Raw genomic sequence first — 13313 nt, 5'->3', positions numbered from 1 at the left:
TCAGGCTCCCCCAAAGAGCTGGGAGGATATAGTCATTGTAAGCAAAAGAACACTCTCTCTATAGCCTTATTAGTTTTCTTCCATTTCAGTTTCAGGTGTGTGGCCATGTTGGTTTGCAGTAGAAGAGCAAGATTTGGGTCCATCTTCGCACTCAGTTATATGTGTGACGCCAAGGTCTTTCTAAGAAAAATACAGTCTATTGACAATCTTCCAGATAATACTATTTTGGCCTCCATAAACGTCGAATCTCTGTATACCAACATCGTCCCCAAAGTGAAATACAAGCAATTAAAAACAACATTTCCAACAACACCACAGCTGTCCTTGCTATGAAGCTCTGCCAGTTTGTTGTCACCCACAACTACTTCAGATTTAGTGATGATTTATTTCTTCAGATCAATAGCCTATCCGTGGACACCTTCATGGCACCACAATATGCCAACATTTTCATGGCTGACTTGGAACAGGTGATATTTTTATCATCTGGACACAAAGAAAAAGAAGCACTGGAGGAATTTCACCAGGCGTCCAGCAACTTCTACCACCAACCTAACCAGGGCTCATTTTGAGGAGGAACGCACAGAAACACAATTCCGGCAGTTCTCCAAAGAGGTCACATGTCAGGTGGCCCCACCCACCTGACTCTCGGCCATTTTGGGCCCATTTCGGCCTGGATTGGGGCCGAAATGGCCTGGATCGGGCCTCTGACAGGTGGTGGATCACTCTCCTGCTCATCAGTGGCCCGATCCTGACCATTTGGAACCCCCTTTCAGCCATTTTCAGCCTCTTTTTGCCATTTGGGGCCCAATTTTGGCCCTGAAGGGCCAGGATTGGGTCCAAAACAGCCAGAATAGGTGATGTCAGGGGGTGTGCCATATGCAAATCAGTTATACTAATGACACACTTCCAGTGATGGCAAGAGGCATGGCATATGCTAATGAATTATGCTAATGAGTTATGCTAATGAGTTCCTCCAGCTCTTTTTATATGAAATGACCCCTGAACCTAACCATGAATATATCCACAAAAGAAGAACGTTTTCTAGACACCACTGTACAAATACATGGTGGAAGCATAAAAACTGCCTTATACCAAAAACCTACTGATCGCCAAACTTATCTATACACCTCCAGTCATAATCCAAAACATACCAAACAATTGATGGTTGTTGTGGGTTTTCCGGGCTGTATTGCCGTGGTCTTGGCATTGTAGTTCCTGACGTTTTGCCAGCAGCTGTGGCTGGCATTTTCCTGTGCTTTCTTGTTCCGAAGTGTTTCCAATCTCCGGGTCTGTTGGAATGTTTCCTCCCCGTAGAGGTGTTCGATGTATTGTCGAAGGCTTTCACGGCCGGAGAACGATGGTTGTTGTGGGTTTTCCGGGCTGTATTGCCGTGGTCTTGGCATTGTAGTTCCTGACGTTTCACCAGCAGCTGTGGCTGGCAATCCATTGTCTACAGCCAAGCTCTACACTACAGCTGCATCTGCTCCAATCTCTCTGACAGAGATTCTCACCTGAGTGAATTACAATACCCACCGGATGTAGTAAGAAAATAGATCAACAAAACCAGAATGATACCAAGGGATGACCTGCTACAAGATAAGTCTCATTGTACCCCTACAACAGACCCCCACCCCGGAGTTGTATTGGATTTTTTCTGCAATACAAATTCTAATTTTCTGCACTTTGCACCACTCTTTTATCAAGCTAATTACAACAAATATTATAAATAGCTTCTTGACACTCTAATTTGCAGTAAACGTATCTTTTTCCATTCCTTGTATCTGACGAAGGAAGCTTTGACTCTCAAAACCTCATACCCTGGAAATGTAGTTGGTATTTAATGTGCTACTGGACCTGAAACTTGCTCTTATCAATGTGAATAGAACCTTTAAAAAAAAAACTTAACTAGGAAGTAGGGGTGTGCAAAGGCACCCTGATTCGTGTTTTCCGAATCTGCTAAACCCGAATTGAGAGGCCGATTCGGGTTTACTGATTACCGATTCGGGTTTACCAATTACCGATTCGGATTGATTCGGATTGATTCGGGTTGATTCGGGTTGATTCGGGTTTTTTTTCAATTGGAAATAGCTTCCCCAGGCTTCTCTGAAGCCTGGGGGAGGCATTTTCCCACCGAATCAACCCAAAATTGGTGGGGGCCTTCCTCTAACTCCCCTCTAACAACCCCCCAAGTTTCAGAACGATTGGACTTTGGGGGGCCATGTTATGGCCCCCCAAACCAGGTCCCCCATCTTCTCCTAAAAAAAGCCATAGCTTTAGGTTGCTGCTGCTCATCTTCATTCATTTTTTCCTATGGGGAAAAAATGAAGAGGAAGGCTTCCTTTGCCAGGGGTGGCATTTCGCATGCAAAATGCCCCCCTACCCTCAGGGGCCCTTCTCCCACCTTTCCTACCACCCCCCACCAAGGCTCAGCCTGCTCCCACTTGGGGGGGCATTTCATGGCCTCCCCAAGTAGGTGCTCTCAGCCCCCAAAGTCCACCCCTTACAGCCCCACACAAACCCAATCCCCCCCAGCTGCCACACACAGACCCAAATCCCCACATTAGCCCCTCACAGACCCAAATCTACCCCCAGCAGCCCCACACCCATAACCCCAGGAACAGGCTGGCAAAGGCCAGCCCTCTCCCTTTGTTCCCTATGATGGGAACTTCTAAACTCTCTTTCCCTGGGCAATTCTGCACAGCCCAGGGGTGCCACAATGGTGGGCACACTTCTGAGTGCCAGCTGGTCCCTGTGAAAGAGCACCTGAACCACAGACACCCTCCCTCAAATTCCCCCACCACCTACAGAGATGGCTGGCCAGCCAGCCCCATTGTTCCCTATGATGGGAACCAAATGCACAACAAAGAATAAAACACGAACAACACAAAATAAAGTTTTTTAAAAATTATTTTCTCCCTTTCAAAGTACAAGTAGGCAAAGCATTATGACACATTACACCAGCAGTCCCCCACACAGAAAAATAACACAACTCACTTAACATCAGAGAATCACAAAAGCACAATTCCTGTCAAAAACACTTGATTTCTTGAACAGCTTTAGGTTACACAGCAGGGGGGCACACCAAAGGGCATTCCAGCATTCCACCTCACAAAAATAACACAACTCACTTAACATCAGAGAATCACAAAAGCACAATTCCTGTCAAAAACACTTTATTTCTTGAACAGCTTTAGGTTACACAGTAGGAGGGCACAACAGGGCATGATAGCAGTGTACTACACAAAATAATACAACACACTTCACTGTTTTTGACAGCAATTGTGTTTGGGTGATTCTCTGATGTGAATGGAGGTCATCTCCATGTTGCTGCAGCGGACTTTCCACAGGGGGGATGGGGTGGGAGGAGTCTTGGGAGACATACCTGCACTGACAGGTATGTCCTTCTATATGCTGTTAGAATCAATCCCAACTTGAATGTGTAGTACAACAAGGAAAAACATTCCTCCAGCCTCTGCCTGATTAAAGAATGTCATTGCACTGACTTTACCATAGGCCTTGCTATACCTTCATCTCATCCAGCAGGCATCAGCCCTGTTTTCCCCTACTTAGACTGAATTATCATCAGAGCATACATTAGACTGACTGCCTTTGGCAAAATGAGTTTCATACAGACTTTTTAGAGAATTCCTAATTTTCCTGCCTTCAAATTCCTGCAATACCTATAAGAATATAAGAAGAGCCCTGTTGCATCAGAACAATTGTCCATCTAGTTCTGCATCCTCTTTTACACTGTGGCTAATCCTGGAGAGGCAACAAACAGGACATGGAGTCTTTCCCTGATATTGCATCCTAGAAATGTTATTCATAGGTCTACTGCCTCTAGAAGTGGAGGTTCACTGTAGTCATCATGGCTAGTAGCCATTGATGGACCTATCTTTTATGAATCTGTCTAATCTTCTTTTAAATTGATCTATGTTTGGTGCCATCATTATGTCCACTGGAAATCAATTCCAGAATTTAGATCCAGAGTAAAGTAGCGCCTCCATTTGCCAACTGAAATCTATTCATCAAGTTCATTTGGTGCCTCTGGATTCTGCTATTTTAGAAGAGGGAGGAAAAAATGTCTCTCTCTCTCTCTGTATGGCCTCTATGTTTTCCATCCAACTGACTAACCAAACAGACTTAAAGTGTTCCCACTAATCAGTGGGCTGCATTCTAAACACTAAGGCAAAAGAAATTCCTTCTTCTGACTCAAGATGAATTTAGCCAACTCATTATATTGACACATGAGATTCTACAGCTTCCCAGTCCCCTAAGTTCTTGCAGCCTTCATATAAGTACAGAATATTACTGTATAACAGAAGTTTGTGTTTGACATTTTTGCCCACAGTACAGAAGGGAAAAAATAAGACATTACCTAAAGCAAAATCTCACCTATTCAGGTGATATGTGTAAGAATGATAAATGAAATTAAACACATTTTATAAGATTCATAAAATGTCAGCAGAGAATTTCACACCTCAGTAGAAAATAAAATAAGAACAATGAGCAGTTAATTTTTTTTTATTTCTGGAATCTGACATGTGGTAAGTAAAGAGAGTTTTGGATGATTTAAAAGTTTGATTCCATCCATTGTTATGACTATGAGGTACTTGAGGAAAACCTCAGCAGGTCAATCACTTCTGGACAATGAAGAAAGATCAATGCCCTGAAGTTCAAATATTGTACAGTTAAGAACATCAAATTGAGCTGAAGATTTGGATTTTCTTCACTGTATTTGATTTGCGCTTTGGGGCATTGAGTGTTCCAGATTGGTGTGATAGTGCCTGTCTTCATTAAGTACTCATTCCTTTTCTATCCTATCTGAAAAGCTGCTATATATCATATAATAGTTTTTGTATCTAATAATAATACCTAGAAACCTTTTTTAGACTTAGTTCATTCCACTACACATAATGAGAATATGCCTATGTTAACAAGGCACAGCTCAAAAACATGACAACATGGCAGATCTATTTCTTGGCTGCATTACGCCAAGCTGATGCCTCTGCAATTTCTCTCAGCTTTGCACCATGACAGGATTGTAAAGCCAATGTAACAGAGTGGAGAATCTGGCCCGTTCCCTTTATTTACATCCCATTAAGCAACTGAGGATAAAGTACAAGTTACAGCCTTTAACTCTTTTTGACAACAAATTAGCTTCAGATCCTGCTCGATCTCAAAGTATATCCTTCATTCTCAAATTACTCATCGTACCAAAAGCTCTTGCTAAAAAATTGAAGAAGATAAAAAAATTGAAAAATATAAATTGTTTGACACAAAGTGGCCCATGTTTAATGCTCTCAGAGAAAATTCCCTTTGTGGCTTCTTCATGGGGGTAATAATTTCTGCCTTTTTAATTAAAGAGATCTGAGGAGCAGCAATTTAAACCTGCTATTAAAGAGAGCAGATAAACTTGCTTTTAATCAGATGGCTAAGTTGTGAATGAGAGCTGATGGTGCCCTCTAGTTTGTTAGACTGCAAGGCAACATTTAGAGCTTATGCCTCCTTTGCAGTGGCCCCCATTTTGTGGAGTTGCCTACCATGGAAAATGTCTCAACTAATATTTTATAAGACATGCCAACCATTCTTGTTTTTCAGAGCTTCTAGAGATTGACTGATATTGTATATTTATTTGAAATTGTGACTGCTTTAGTTGATTTTTAGTTAATTTTAATATTTAGTTGATTTTAATATTTTAAATGCAAAAGGCACAGAGTATACATTTTGCAAATCTTACTATATATGCATATTCAAGACAACTCACTTCCTACCCTGGTAAGCCTCCAGAGGGCGCTGCTGTGGTGGGAAGCCCAGATGAGGCAGCCAGACCTCCAGAGAGCGTGCCACGGCAGGAAGCCCACACTGGAAGGATCAAAATAGAAAAGAATCCAGTCCTTCTGGAAGGATCAGAACATATCAGAACCCATGCAAAACCCGCCCCCACCTTCACCCAGCTGGGATCTGTCTGCTTCCTTCTCTCCTCCCTACCACCAGCTTTCCCTGCTCCCCTGTTTATTTATTTCATTTATGTCTTGCCTGTCTTCCCAGTGGAGACCCAAAGTAGCTTATATCATTTTTCCTTCCTTCATTTTATCATCACAATAAAAAGTAAAGTAGGTTATGCTGAGAGTGAGTGACTGGCCCAATGTCATTCGTGCCAGAGTGAGGATTCAAACCTGGGTCTCCCAGATCCTAGTCTGATACACTTACCACACACCACACTACCTTTTGTGCCTAGCAACCTCTACAATGGTTACGAGGACATTCATCTCTTTAAGGTGCAGTGGATACTGATGAATAGCAGTGAGTCACCAATGAATCTGGATGAATTGTACAAATCCACATGAACACAAACAAAGCTCTTTTACATTCAATCAGACCCCTTGTCCATCAAGGTCAGCATTGTTTATTCAGGCTGGTGGTGGTTCTCGAGAGACTTAAGTGGAGGTCTATCATATCACATCTTACCTGGTCCTGTTTTTCAAATTGGAGATGCTGGGGATTGAAACTGAGACCTTATGCAAGCAAAGCAGAGACTCCTCCACTGAGCCACAGCTCCAACCATGTGGGAGTCATGTGGCAGTGTGTCACCTGGTCACTCCTGCCAGGCCTGGGCCCAATGAGTCTTCAATCCAGGGCATGGGTGGGAAAAGGGGTAGATATAGCCTTGGAAAGGGCCTTTTATTAACAGATTCCAAGGTTTGAAGGCAGTCAGTATTGTTATGATTGCCTAGAAACATCCACAATGGCCATGAGAATATTTATTTCTTAAATGCACAGGCACCACTTTGTGTTTTTACCCATATAAATATACCTATATACCTATACCCATATACATTTTAGGTTTTAGTGCAAACCTGGCTGTTTTCTAAGGTTTGTAGAAAGGCCTGTCTTGTCTGTTCCTGGCTCCAGTCTATGAATTTAAGTACCCACACATGGGGCTACTTTGTGAATTTAGTTACATAGAATGAATAAATCAGCAGTTTTCTCATAATCAACACACTTTTATATACTTTATCACCCAGCTCAGGTATCAAACTATATGTTAACATCTATGAACTGATACTGTCAGGAGCATGTTTAAGTTAAGATTACTTTTTAAATATTGAAGCTATTGCCTGCTTAGAACCAACACATTTCTTAAACAAACTTCCCTAAATTACACTCCACAGTTACTTAAGCCTGTATGTGGCCATAGATGTAAGCCATTAGGCACAACCCGAGGAGCAAAAGTCAAGGGACTCTTGACTCTGAGAGCCAAGCTACAAGTGACGAATGACACTTGCCTGGCAAGTGAACAGACTCAAGTGTATTCCTTCCTGTTCACTTGCCGTTCACTTGTGCTCCACTTGATCAAGTGAAGAGCAAGTGAATGGCAAGTGAACAGGGAGGAATACATGTGAGTCTGTTCACTTGCCAAGCAAGTGTCATTTGTCACATGTAGCTTGGCCCTTAGAGCCAAAACACACGTTAAGAAATACCTAGGTTCAGCACGTGTTCTCTTACCTCAAGGTTTGCCGGGATCTGTAGGCGTTCTGGAAGCTTAAAGTAGGCGTCCTGGAAGCTTAAAGATCTGTAGGCGTCCTGGAAGCTTAAAGTCCTGGAAGCTTAAAGGATCTGTAGGCATCCTGGAAGCTTAAAGGCGTCCTGGAAGCTTAAAGCTTAAAATACAGGCGCCTGTATTTCCCTTCCCCTTTCTGCTGCTCTGTAAATGCTAAACTTTAAGCTTCCAGGACGCCTACAGATCCCGGCAAACCTTGAGGTAAGAGAACACGTGCTGAACCTAGGTATTTCTTAACGTGTGTTTTGGCTCTTAGTCTCTTAGCTTATGTCTCAAAGCCTGTCAACTATAACAGCAGGTATTAGAGAATGAAGATACAGCCGTGTTTTCCTTTTAGGACTGTTTATGCAGTCCCCTGGCCAGGGCTCTGTTGTGTGGTGTTGTAAAGATGATATGATAACATGTCCTTTCTTCTAAAAAAAAAAGAGACTTCCGGTTTGGGATTCATGGAGGTCTAACGCAGCTCCATTCGCGGAGCTGACCGGACTGCCGTTTTAACCGGCCGGAGGGGTGAAAATAGCCCGCGGCCGACTGCTCTCAGGCGGGGAGCAGGCAAAGAACGCTCAAGACCCTAGGGTGAGTTAGATCTCGGACGAGGGGGGGCTCTACCCAACGAGTCTCCCCCCCGATCCTTGAGGTCCCACCTTGCGACGGGTCGGCTATAATCTCTGCGGCAATTTTGGGGCCAATTCGGCTGGCATAAGACCTGCATACCCAAGCTTCGATTGGGGAAGGAAGCTGAGAGGAGAATTTAAGATCGAAACAGCGATTACAACCCGAGAAAGGTGAAGAGAAGGTAAAGATCGCTATCTTTTGAAACGGGACAGATTGACAAAAACAGAGAGGAAAGAAAGTAGATTTTTAAACTGCAACAGACTAGTGAAAAGGAGGTGAAGACTCGGCAGGAGTTGTATTTTAAAAGAGACTAAGTTTAAAGAAGTTATTACAGAAATCGGACTATTGTTTTGAATACCTGTGGTTTTGGAGCTGTGGGAAAAAGACACCATCGCGAGACCTGCTGTGGGAAGACGGGAGACAGGAAGTGCATAACAACAATAGAGTGGCTGGAGAGAAGCGGCCCTTGCTGAAGGACAGGAAGTAGGGAATCGCCATTTTTGAAAGGGGAAGGGTCGCGGCTTCAGCGGAAGAGGAAGTAGGCCATTTTGGATTACAACAACATAGAGAAACCATAGAGAAAAGACGCCCGACATTTTGGACACTTTAAAATTTAATTTTGGCAAAGATCGGGACATTTGAAAAAAGAAAAACGTTTAATTATACGCCACGGAGTTAAGGAAGAGAGCAGATTCGTGGGAGCGAGCCAAAGCAAGCCCCACGATGTCGAAAAAAGAGTGGCAATCGGCAATAGAAAATCTGGATAAAAATCTGGACAAAAAACTTGTAGACATGATTAAAGAACTTAAGGACACGAAATTGGAGCTTATTAAGGAGGTTAAAGAGGTTACACAGACAGTAAAGTCGGAGCTGTCAGAAGTGAAAAAAGGTATGGAAACGATTAGTAGTGAATTACAAGGAACGCAGCAGAGAGTTAAAACAGTAGAAGACGCGATGGAGAATTTAATAGACACGCAACAAACGGAGATGAGACTGGTGAAGGGGAGGATGTCAGTTGCAGAAACTAAACACATGGAGAAGCAGCTTCGTTTTCGTGGTCTGCCAGAAGTGGAAGGGAAGTCAGCGCAAGAACAGATGACTGAGGTGTTGGCTGAATACCTGGGGAAGGAGGAGGAGGAAGTTGTGGCTATCCTAGATGTGGCGTACCGTGTGAACTCGAGAATTGCAACCCAGAGGAAATTACCAAGGGATGTGATTGTGCAGTTTACAACTAGAAACATGAAAGAGAGGATTGTGACAAAACAGTTTCAAGATCCATTGGAGATTGATGGCAAGACGATCATCATAATGAAGGAACTGCCCAGATCAGTGTTATTGGACCGGAAAAAATATAAAGTGCTAATTCAGACTTTGAAGGACATGAATATCAGGTACAGATGGGAGCTACCGGAAGGAGTGTCCTTTGAGTTTGGAGGGGCAAAAAAACGCATCAGATCTGAGCGGGAGATGGAGCGATTTATTAAGGACAATGAAAAAGACTTACCAACAAAACTATGAATATGGAGTGTAAAGTATTATCTTGGAATGTAAATGGACTAAACTCACCGAATAAGAGGAAAAATATTTTTCATTGGCTACTAAAACAAAAATGTGATATTGTTTGTTTGCAGGAGACCCATATTAGAAAACAGGATGTAAAATACTTAAAATCTGGAAAATTGGGCAAAGAATTTGTAGCGGCCTCCAACAAGAAAAAAAGAGGAGTGGTGTTGTACATAAAAGAGGAGCTGCAGCCAAAATTTGTTATGAGAGATGTGGAAGCTAGATTTGTAGCAGTGGAATGTAATTGGAATTTAAAGAGAGTGTTGGTAGTCGGACTTTATGCACCTAACGGTGCAAAGGAAAGCTTCTTTGAGGATTTAAGGAAGCATTTAGACGATCTTGCATATGACCAGATAATTCTTGCTGGAGACTTCAATGGAGTGACAGATTTGGAACTAGACAAAAAGACTACAACAGCACAAAAGAAAAGAGGACTATTGCCAAAGCTTTTTTTTGAGTTGATTCAACAAGAGACTCTCGAAGATGTATGGAGGAGAGAATATCCTAAAACCAGACAGTTTACTTTTTATTCTGCAAGGCATCTTACATTATCAAGAATTGATATGATCTGGGCCTCAAAAGACTTAGCGTTATGGACTAAGGAGGTAGAAATAATGCCGATGGTAGGCTCAGATCACAACCCAATTATGTGGAAATTTGGAAAAAGGAGAAAAAGGAAAGCCTGGAGAATAAATGAGGACTTGTTACAGGAAAGAGAGAATATGGAAATATTGAGAAGAGAGACAAAGTTTTTCATACAATACAACGTGAATAAAGAAGTACCAACCAACAAAGTTTGGGATGCGTACAAGGCGGTTGTAAGGGGCATACTAATGGACTTAAATGGCAGAGCAAGGAAAAAGAAAGAGGAGAAAAGACAAGAGATTGAGGAGAAAATAAAAGCCAAAGAAGCACAGTTAAAAAAGAGACCAGGAAAAAAGAAAATATACCAGGAAATCAAAATTCTTCAAGAACAGCTAACAGCAATGAGTAATAAAGAATTGGAGTGGAACCTTAAAAGACTGAATCAAAAAGCGTTTGAGGGTGCTAATAAACCTGGGAAATATTTGGCATGGCAATTAAAGAAGAAAAGGGAAAAGAAAATAATAAATAAAATCTGTGAAGAAAATAAAACGTACTTGGAGCAGACTACCATTAGTAGAGCCTTTTATAAATTCTATGCTAAGCTGTATAATAAAAAAGAAGTAAACAAAGAATCAATAGCATCATATCTGGAGAAAACCAAGCTTCCAGAAATCTCGGAAGCTTGGAGAAATAAGTTGAACAGTGAAGTAACTGATGAGGAAATAAGTAAGGCAATACAATCCGCAAATCTAGGAAAGGCGCCAGGGCCAGATGGACTTACGGCTAAATTTTATAAGACAATGGCCAATGAACTGGCACCATTCCTAAAAGAGGTGATGAATGGAGTTTTTAGGGATCAAAGGATTCCAGATACTTGGAGTGAAGCGAATATATCATTGATCCCAAAAGAGGGCCAAGACCTGACCAACGTGAAAAATTACAGACCTATATCACTACTTAACAATGACTATAAAATTTTTGCGAAGATATTGGCGGAGAGATTGAAGGGGTGGCTCTCGGAAGTTATAGAGGAGGAACAAGCAGGCTTTTTGCCAGACAGACAAATAAGAGACAATTTAAGGACAGTGATCAATGCTATTGAATATTATGACAAGCGTTGTGACAAAGAGGTTGGTTTCTTCTTTGTAGACGCTGAAAAAGCGTTTGACAATTTAAACTGGGACTTTATGTTTGCCACTATGGAAAAGCTACAACTGGGAGAAAGATTCGTCAAAGCAATTAAGGAAATTTATAGAGACCAGACTGCAGCAATTGTAGTGAATGATGAACTGACCAAGAAATTGACGATTAGTAAAGGAACAAGACAAGGTTGCCCGTTATCTCCATTGTTGTTCATTTTAGTATTGGAGATTCTGATGATACAAATACGACAAGATGAGGAAATACGAGGAATAAAAATAAAGGACTATTCATATAAGGTCAGAGCATTTGCAGATGACATAATGTTAATTGTAGAAGACCCACTGGAGAACATGCCAAAAGTGATAGATAAGATCAAGGAGTTTGGAGACTTGGCAGGTTTCTTCATTAACAAAAAGAAGTCAAAGATATTATGCAAAAACATGACTAAGCAGAAACAACAATTGTTAATGGAAACAACGGATTGTGAAGTAACCAGTAAGGTGAAATACTTGGGAGTTGAGCTGACTGCAAAAAATATAGATTTGTTCAAGAATAATTATGAAAAATTATGGACTCAGATAGAGAGAGACTTGATCAAATGGAATAGATTGAACTTGTCATGGTTGGGCAGGATTGCAGCAGTTAAGATGAATGTGTTACCAAGAGTAATGTTTTTGCTACAGACAATACCAATCATCAGAGACTCTAAACAATTTGAAAAATGGCAGAGGAAAATATCAGATTTTGTTTGGGCAGGCAAGAAGCCTCGAGTGAAAGTAAAAGTTTTACAAGATGCAAAGGAAAGAGGCGGAATGCAACTGCCCAACCTGAGACTTTATCATGATGCAATCTGCCTAGTTTGGCTAAAAGAGTGGATGACATTAAAGAATAAGAAACTATTAGCCCTAGAGGGATATAAAAATTTTTTTGGATGGCACGCATACCTATGGCATGACAAAGTGAAGGTCAACTCGATGTTCCTGCATCATTTTGTAAGGAGAAGTTTATATACAATCTGGAAGAAGTATAGAATTTACCTACAAGAAGGAACCCCCTTGTGGGTGGTTCCATATGAGGTGATAGACCCGAGAGCTGTTGATAATGAACAACAATGTTTAACGTACAAAGAAATAACTAAAATTGAAGTATCTAAACTTAGAATAAAGACGCAAGAGGAACTATCACCTAACTATGATTGGTTCCAGTATAGACAGATTAGAGACTTATACAATTCGGACTCTGCAAAAGGGGGCATACGAACAGAGAACTCGGAACTAGAGCAGACCCTTCTTAAAGAAGACAAGAAAAGAATATCTAAGGTATACCAAGTACTGTTGAAATGGTATACTGAGGATGAGATAGTTAAAACACAGATGGTGAAATGGGCTATAAATTTCAATAAAGAAATAACAATGGAGGCATGGGAATACTTGTGGAAAACTACAATGAAGATAACGACATGTACTAATATTAAAGAGAACATTTACAAAATGATTTATCGTTGGTACATGACACCAAAGAAGATTGCGCTAGGGAACTCGAATACTTCTAATAAATGCTGGAAATGTAAGAAACATGAGGGCTCCCTCTACCACATGTGGTGGTCGTGTGAGGTAGCTAGGCAGTACTGGGGGGAAATAATAAGAGAAATGAGTGAAATTTTACAGTTTCAAATAAATAAGAACCCAGAACTCCTGCTACTAAACTTGGGAATGGAGGGAATTCCAGCCCATCATAGGACGTTGATATTTTATATGACAGCAGCAGCTAGACTTTTGTATGCGCAAAAATGGAAAGTAGAAGAAGTGCCAACTATTGAAGATTGGATCTACAAATTGCTGTA

This window comes from Eublepharis macularius, chromosome 5 (assembly GCF_028583425.1).
Source record: "Eublepharis macularius isolate TG4126 chromosome 5, MPM_Emac_v1.0, whole genome shotgun sequence".
Classification (NCBI taxonomy): Eukaryota; Metazoa; Chordata; class Lepidosauria; order Squamata; family Eublepharidae; genus Eublepharis; species Eublepharis macularius.
The sequence above is the reverse complement of the archived record's forward strand: the minus strand, read 5'-3'. Positions refer to the sequence as shown.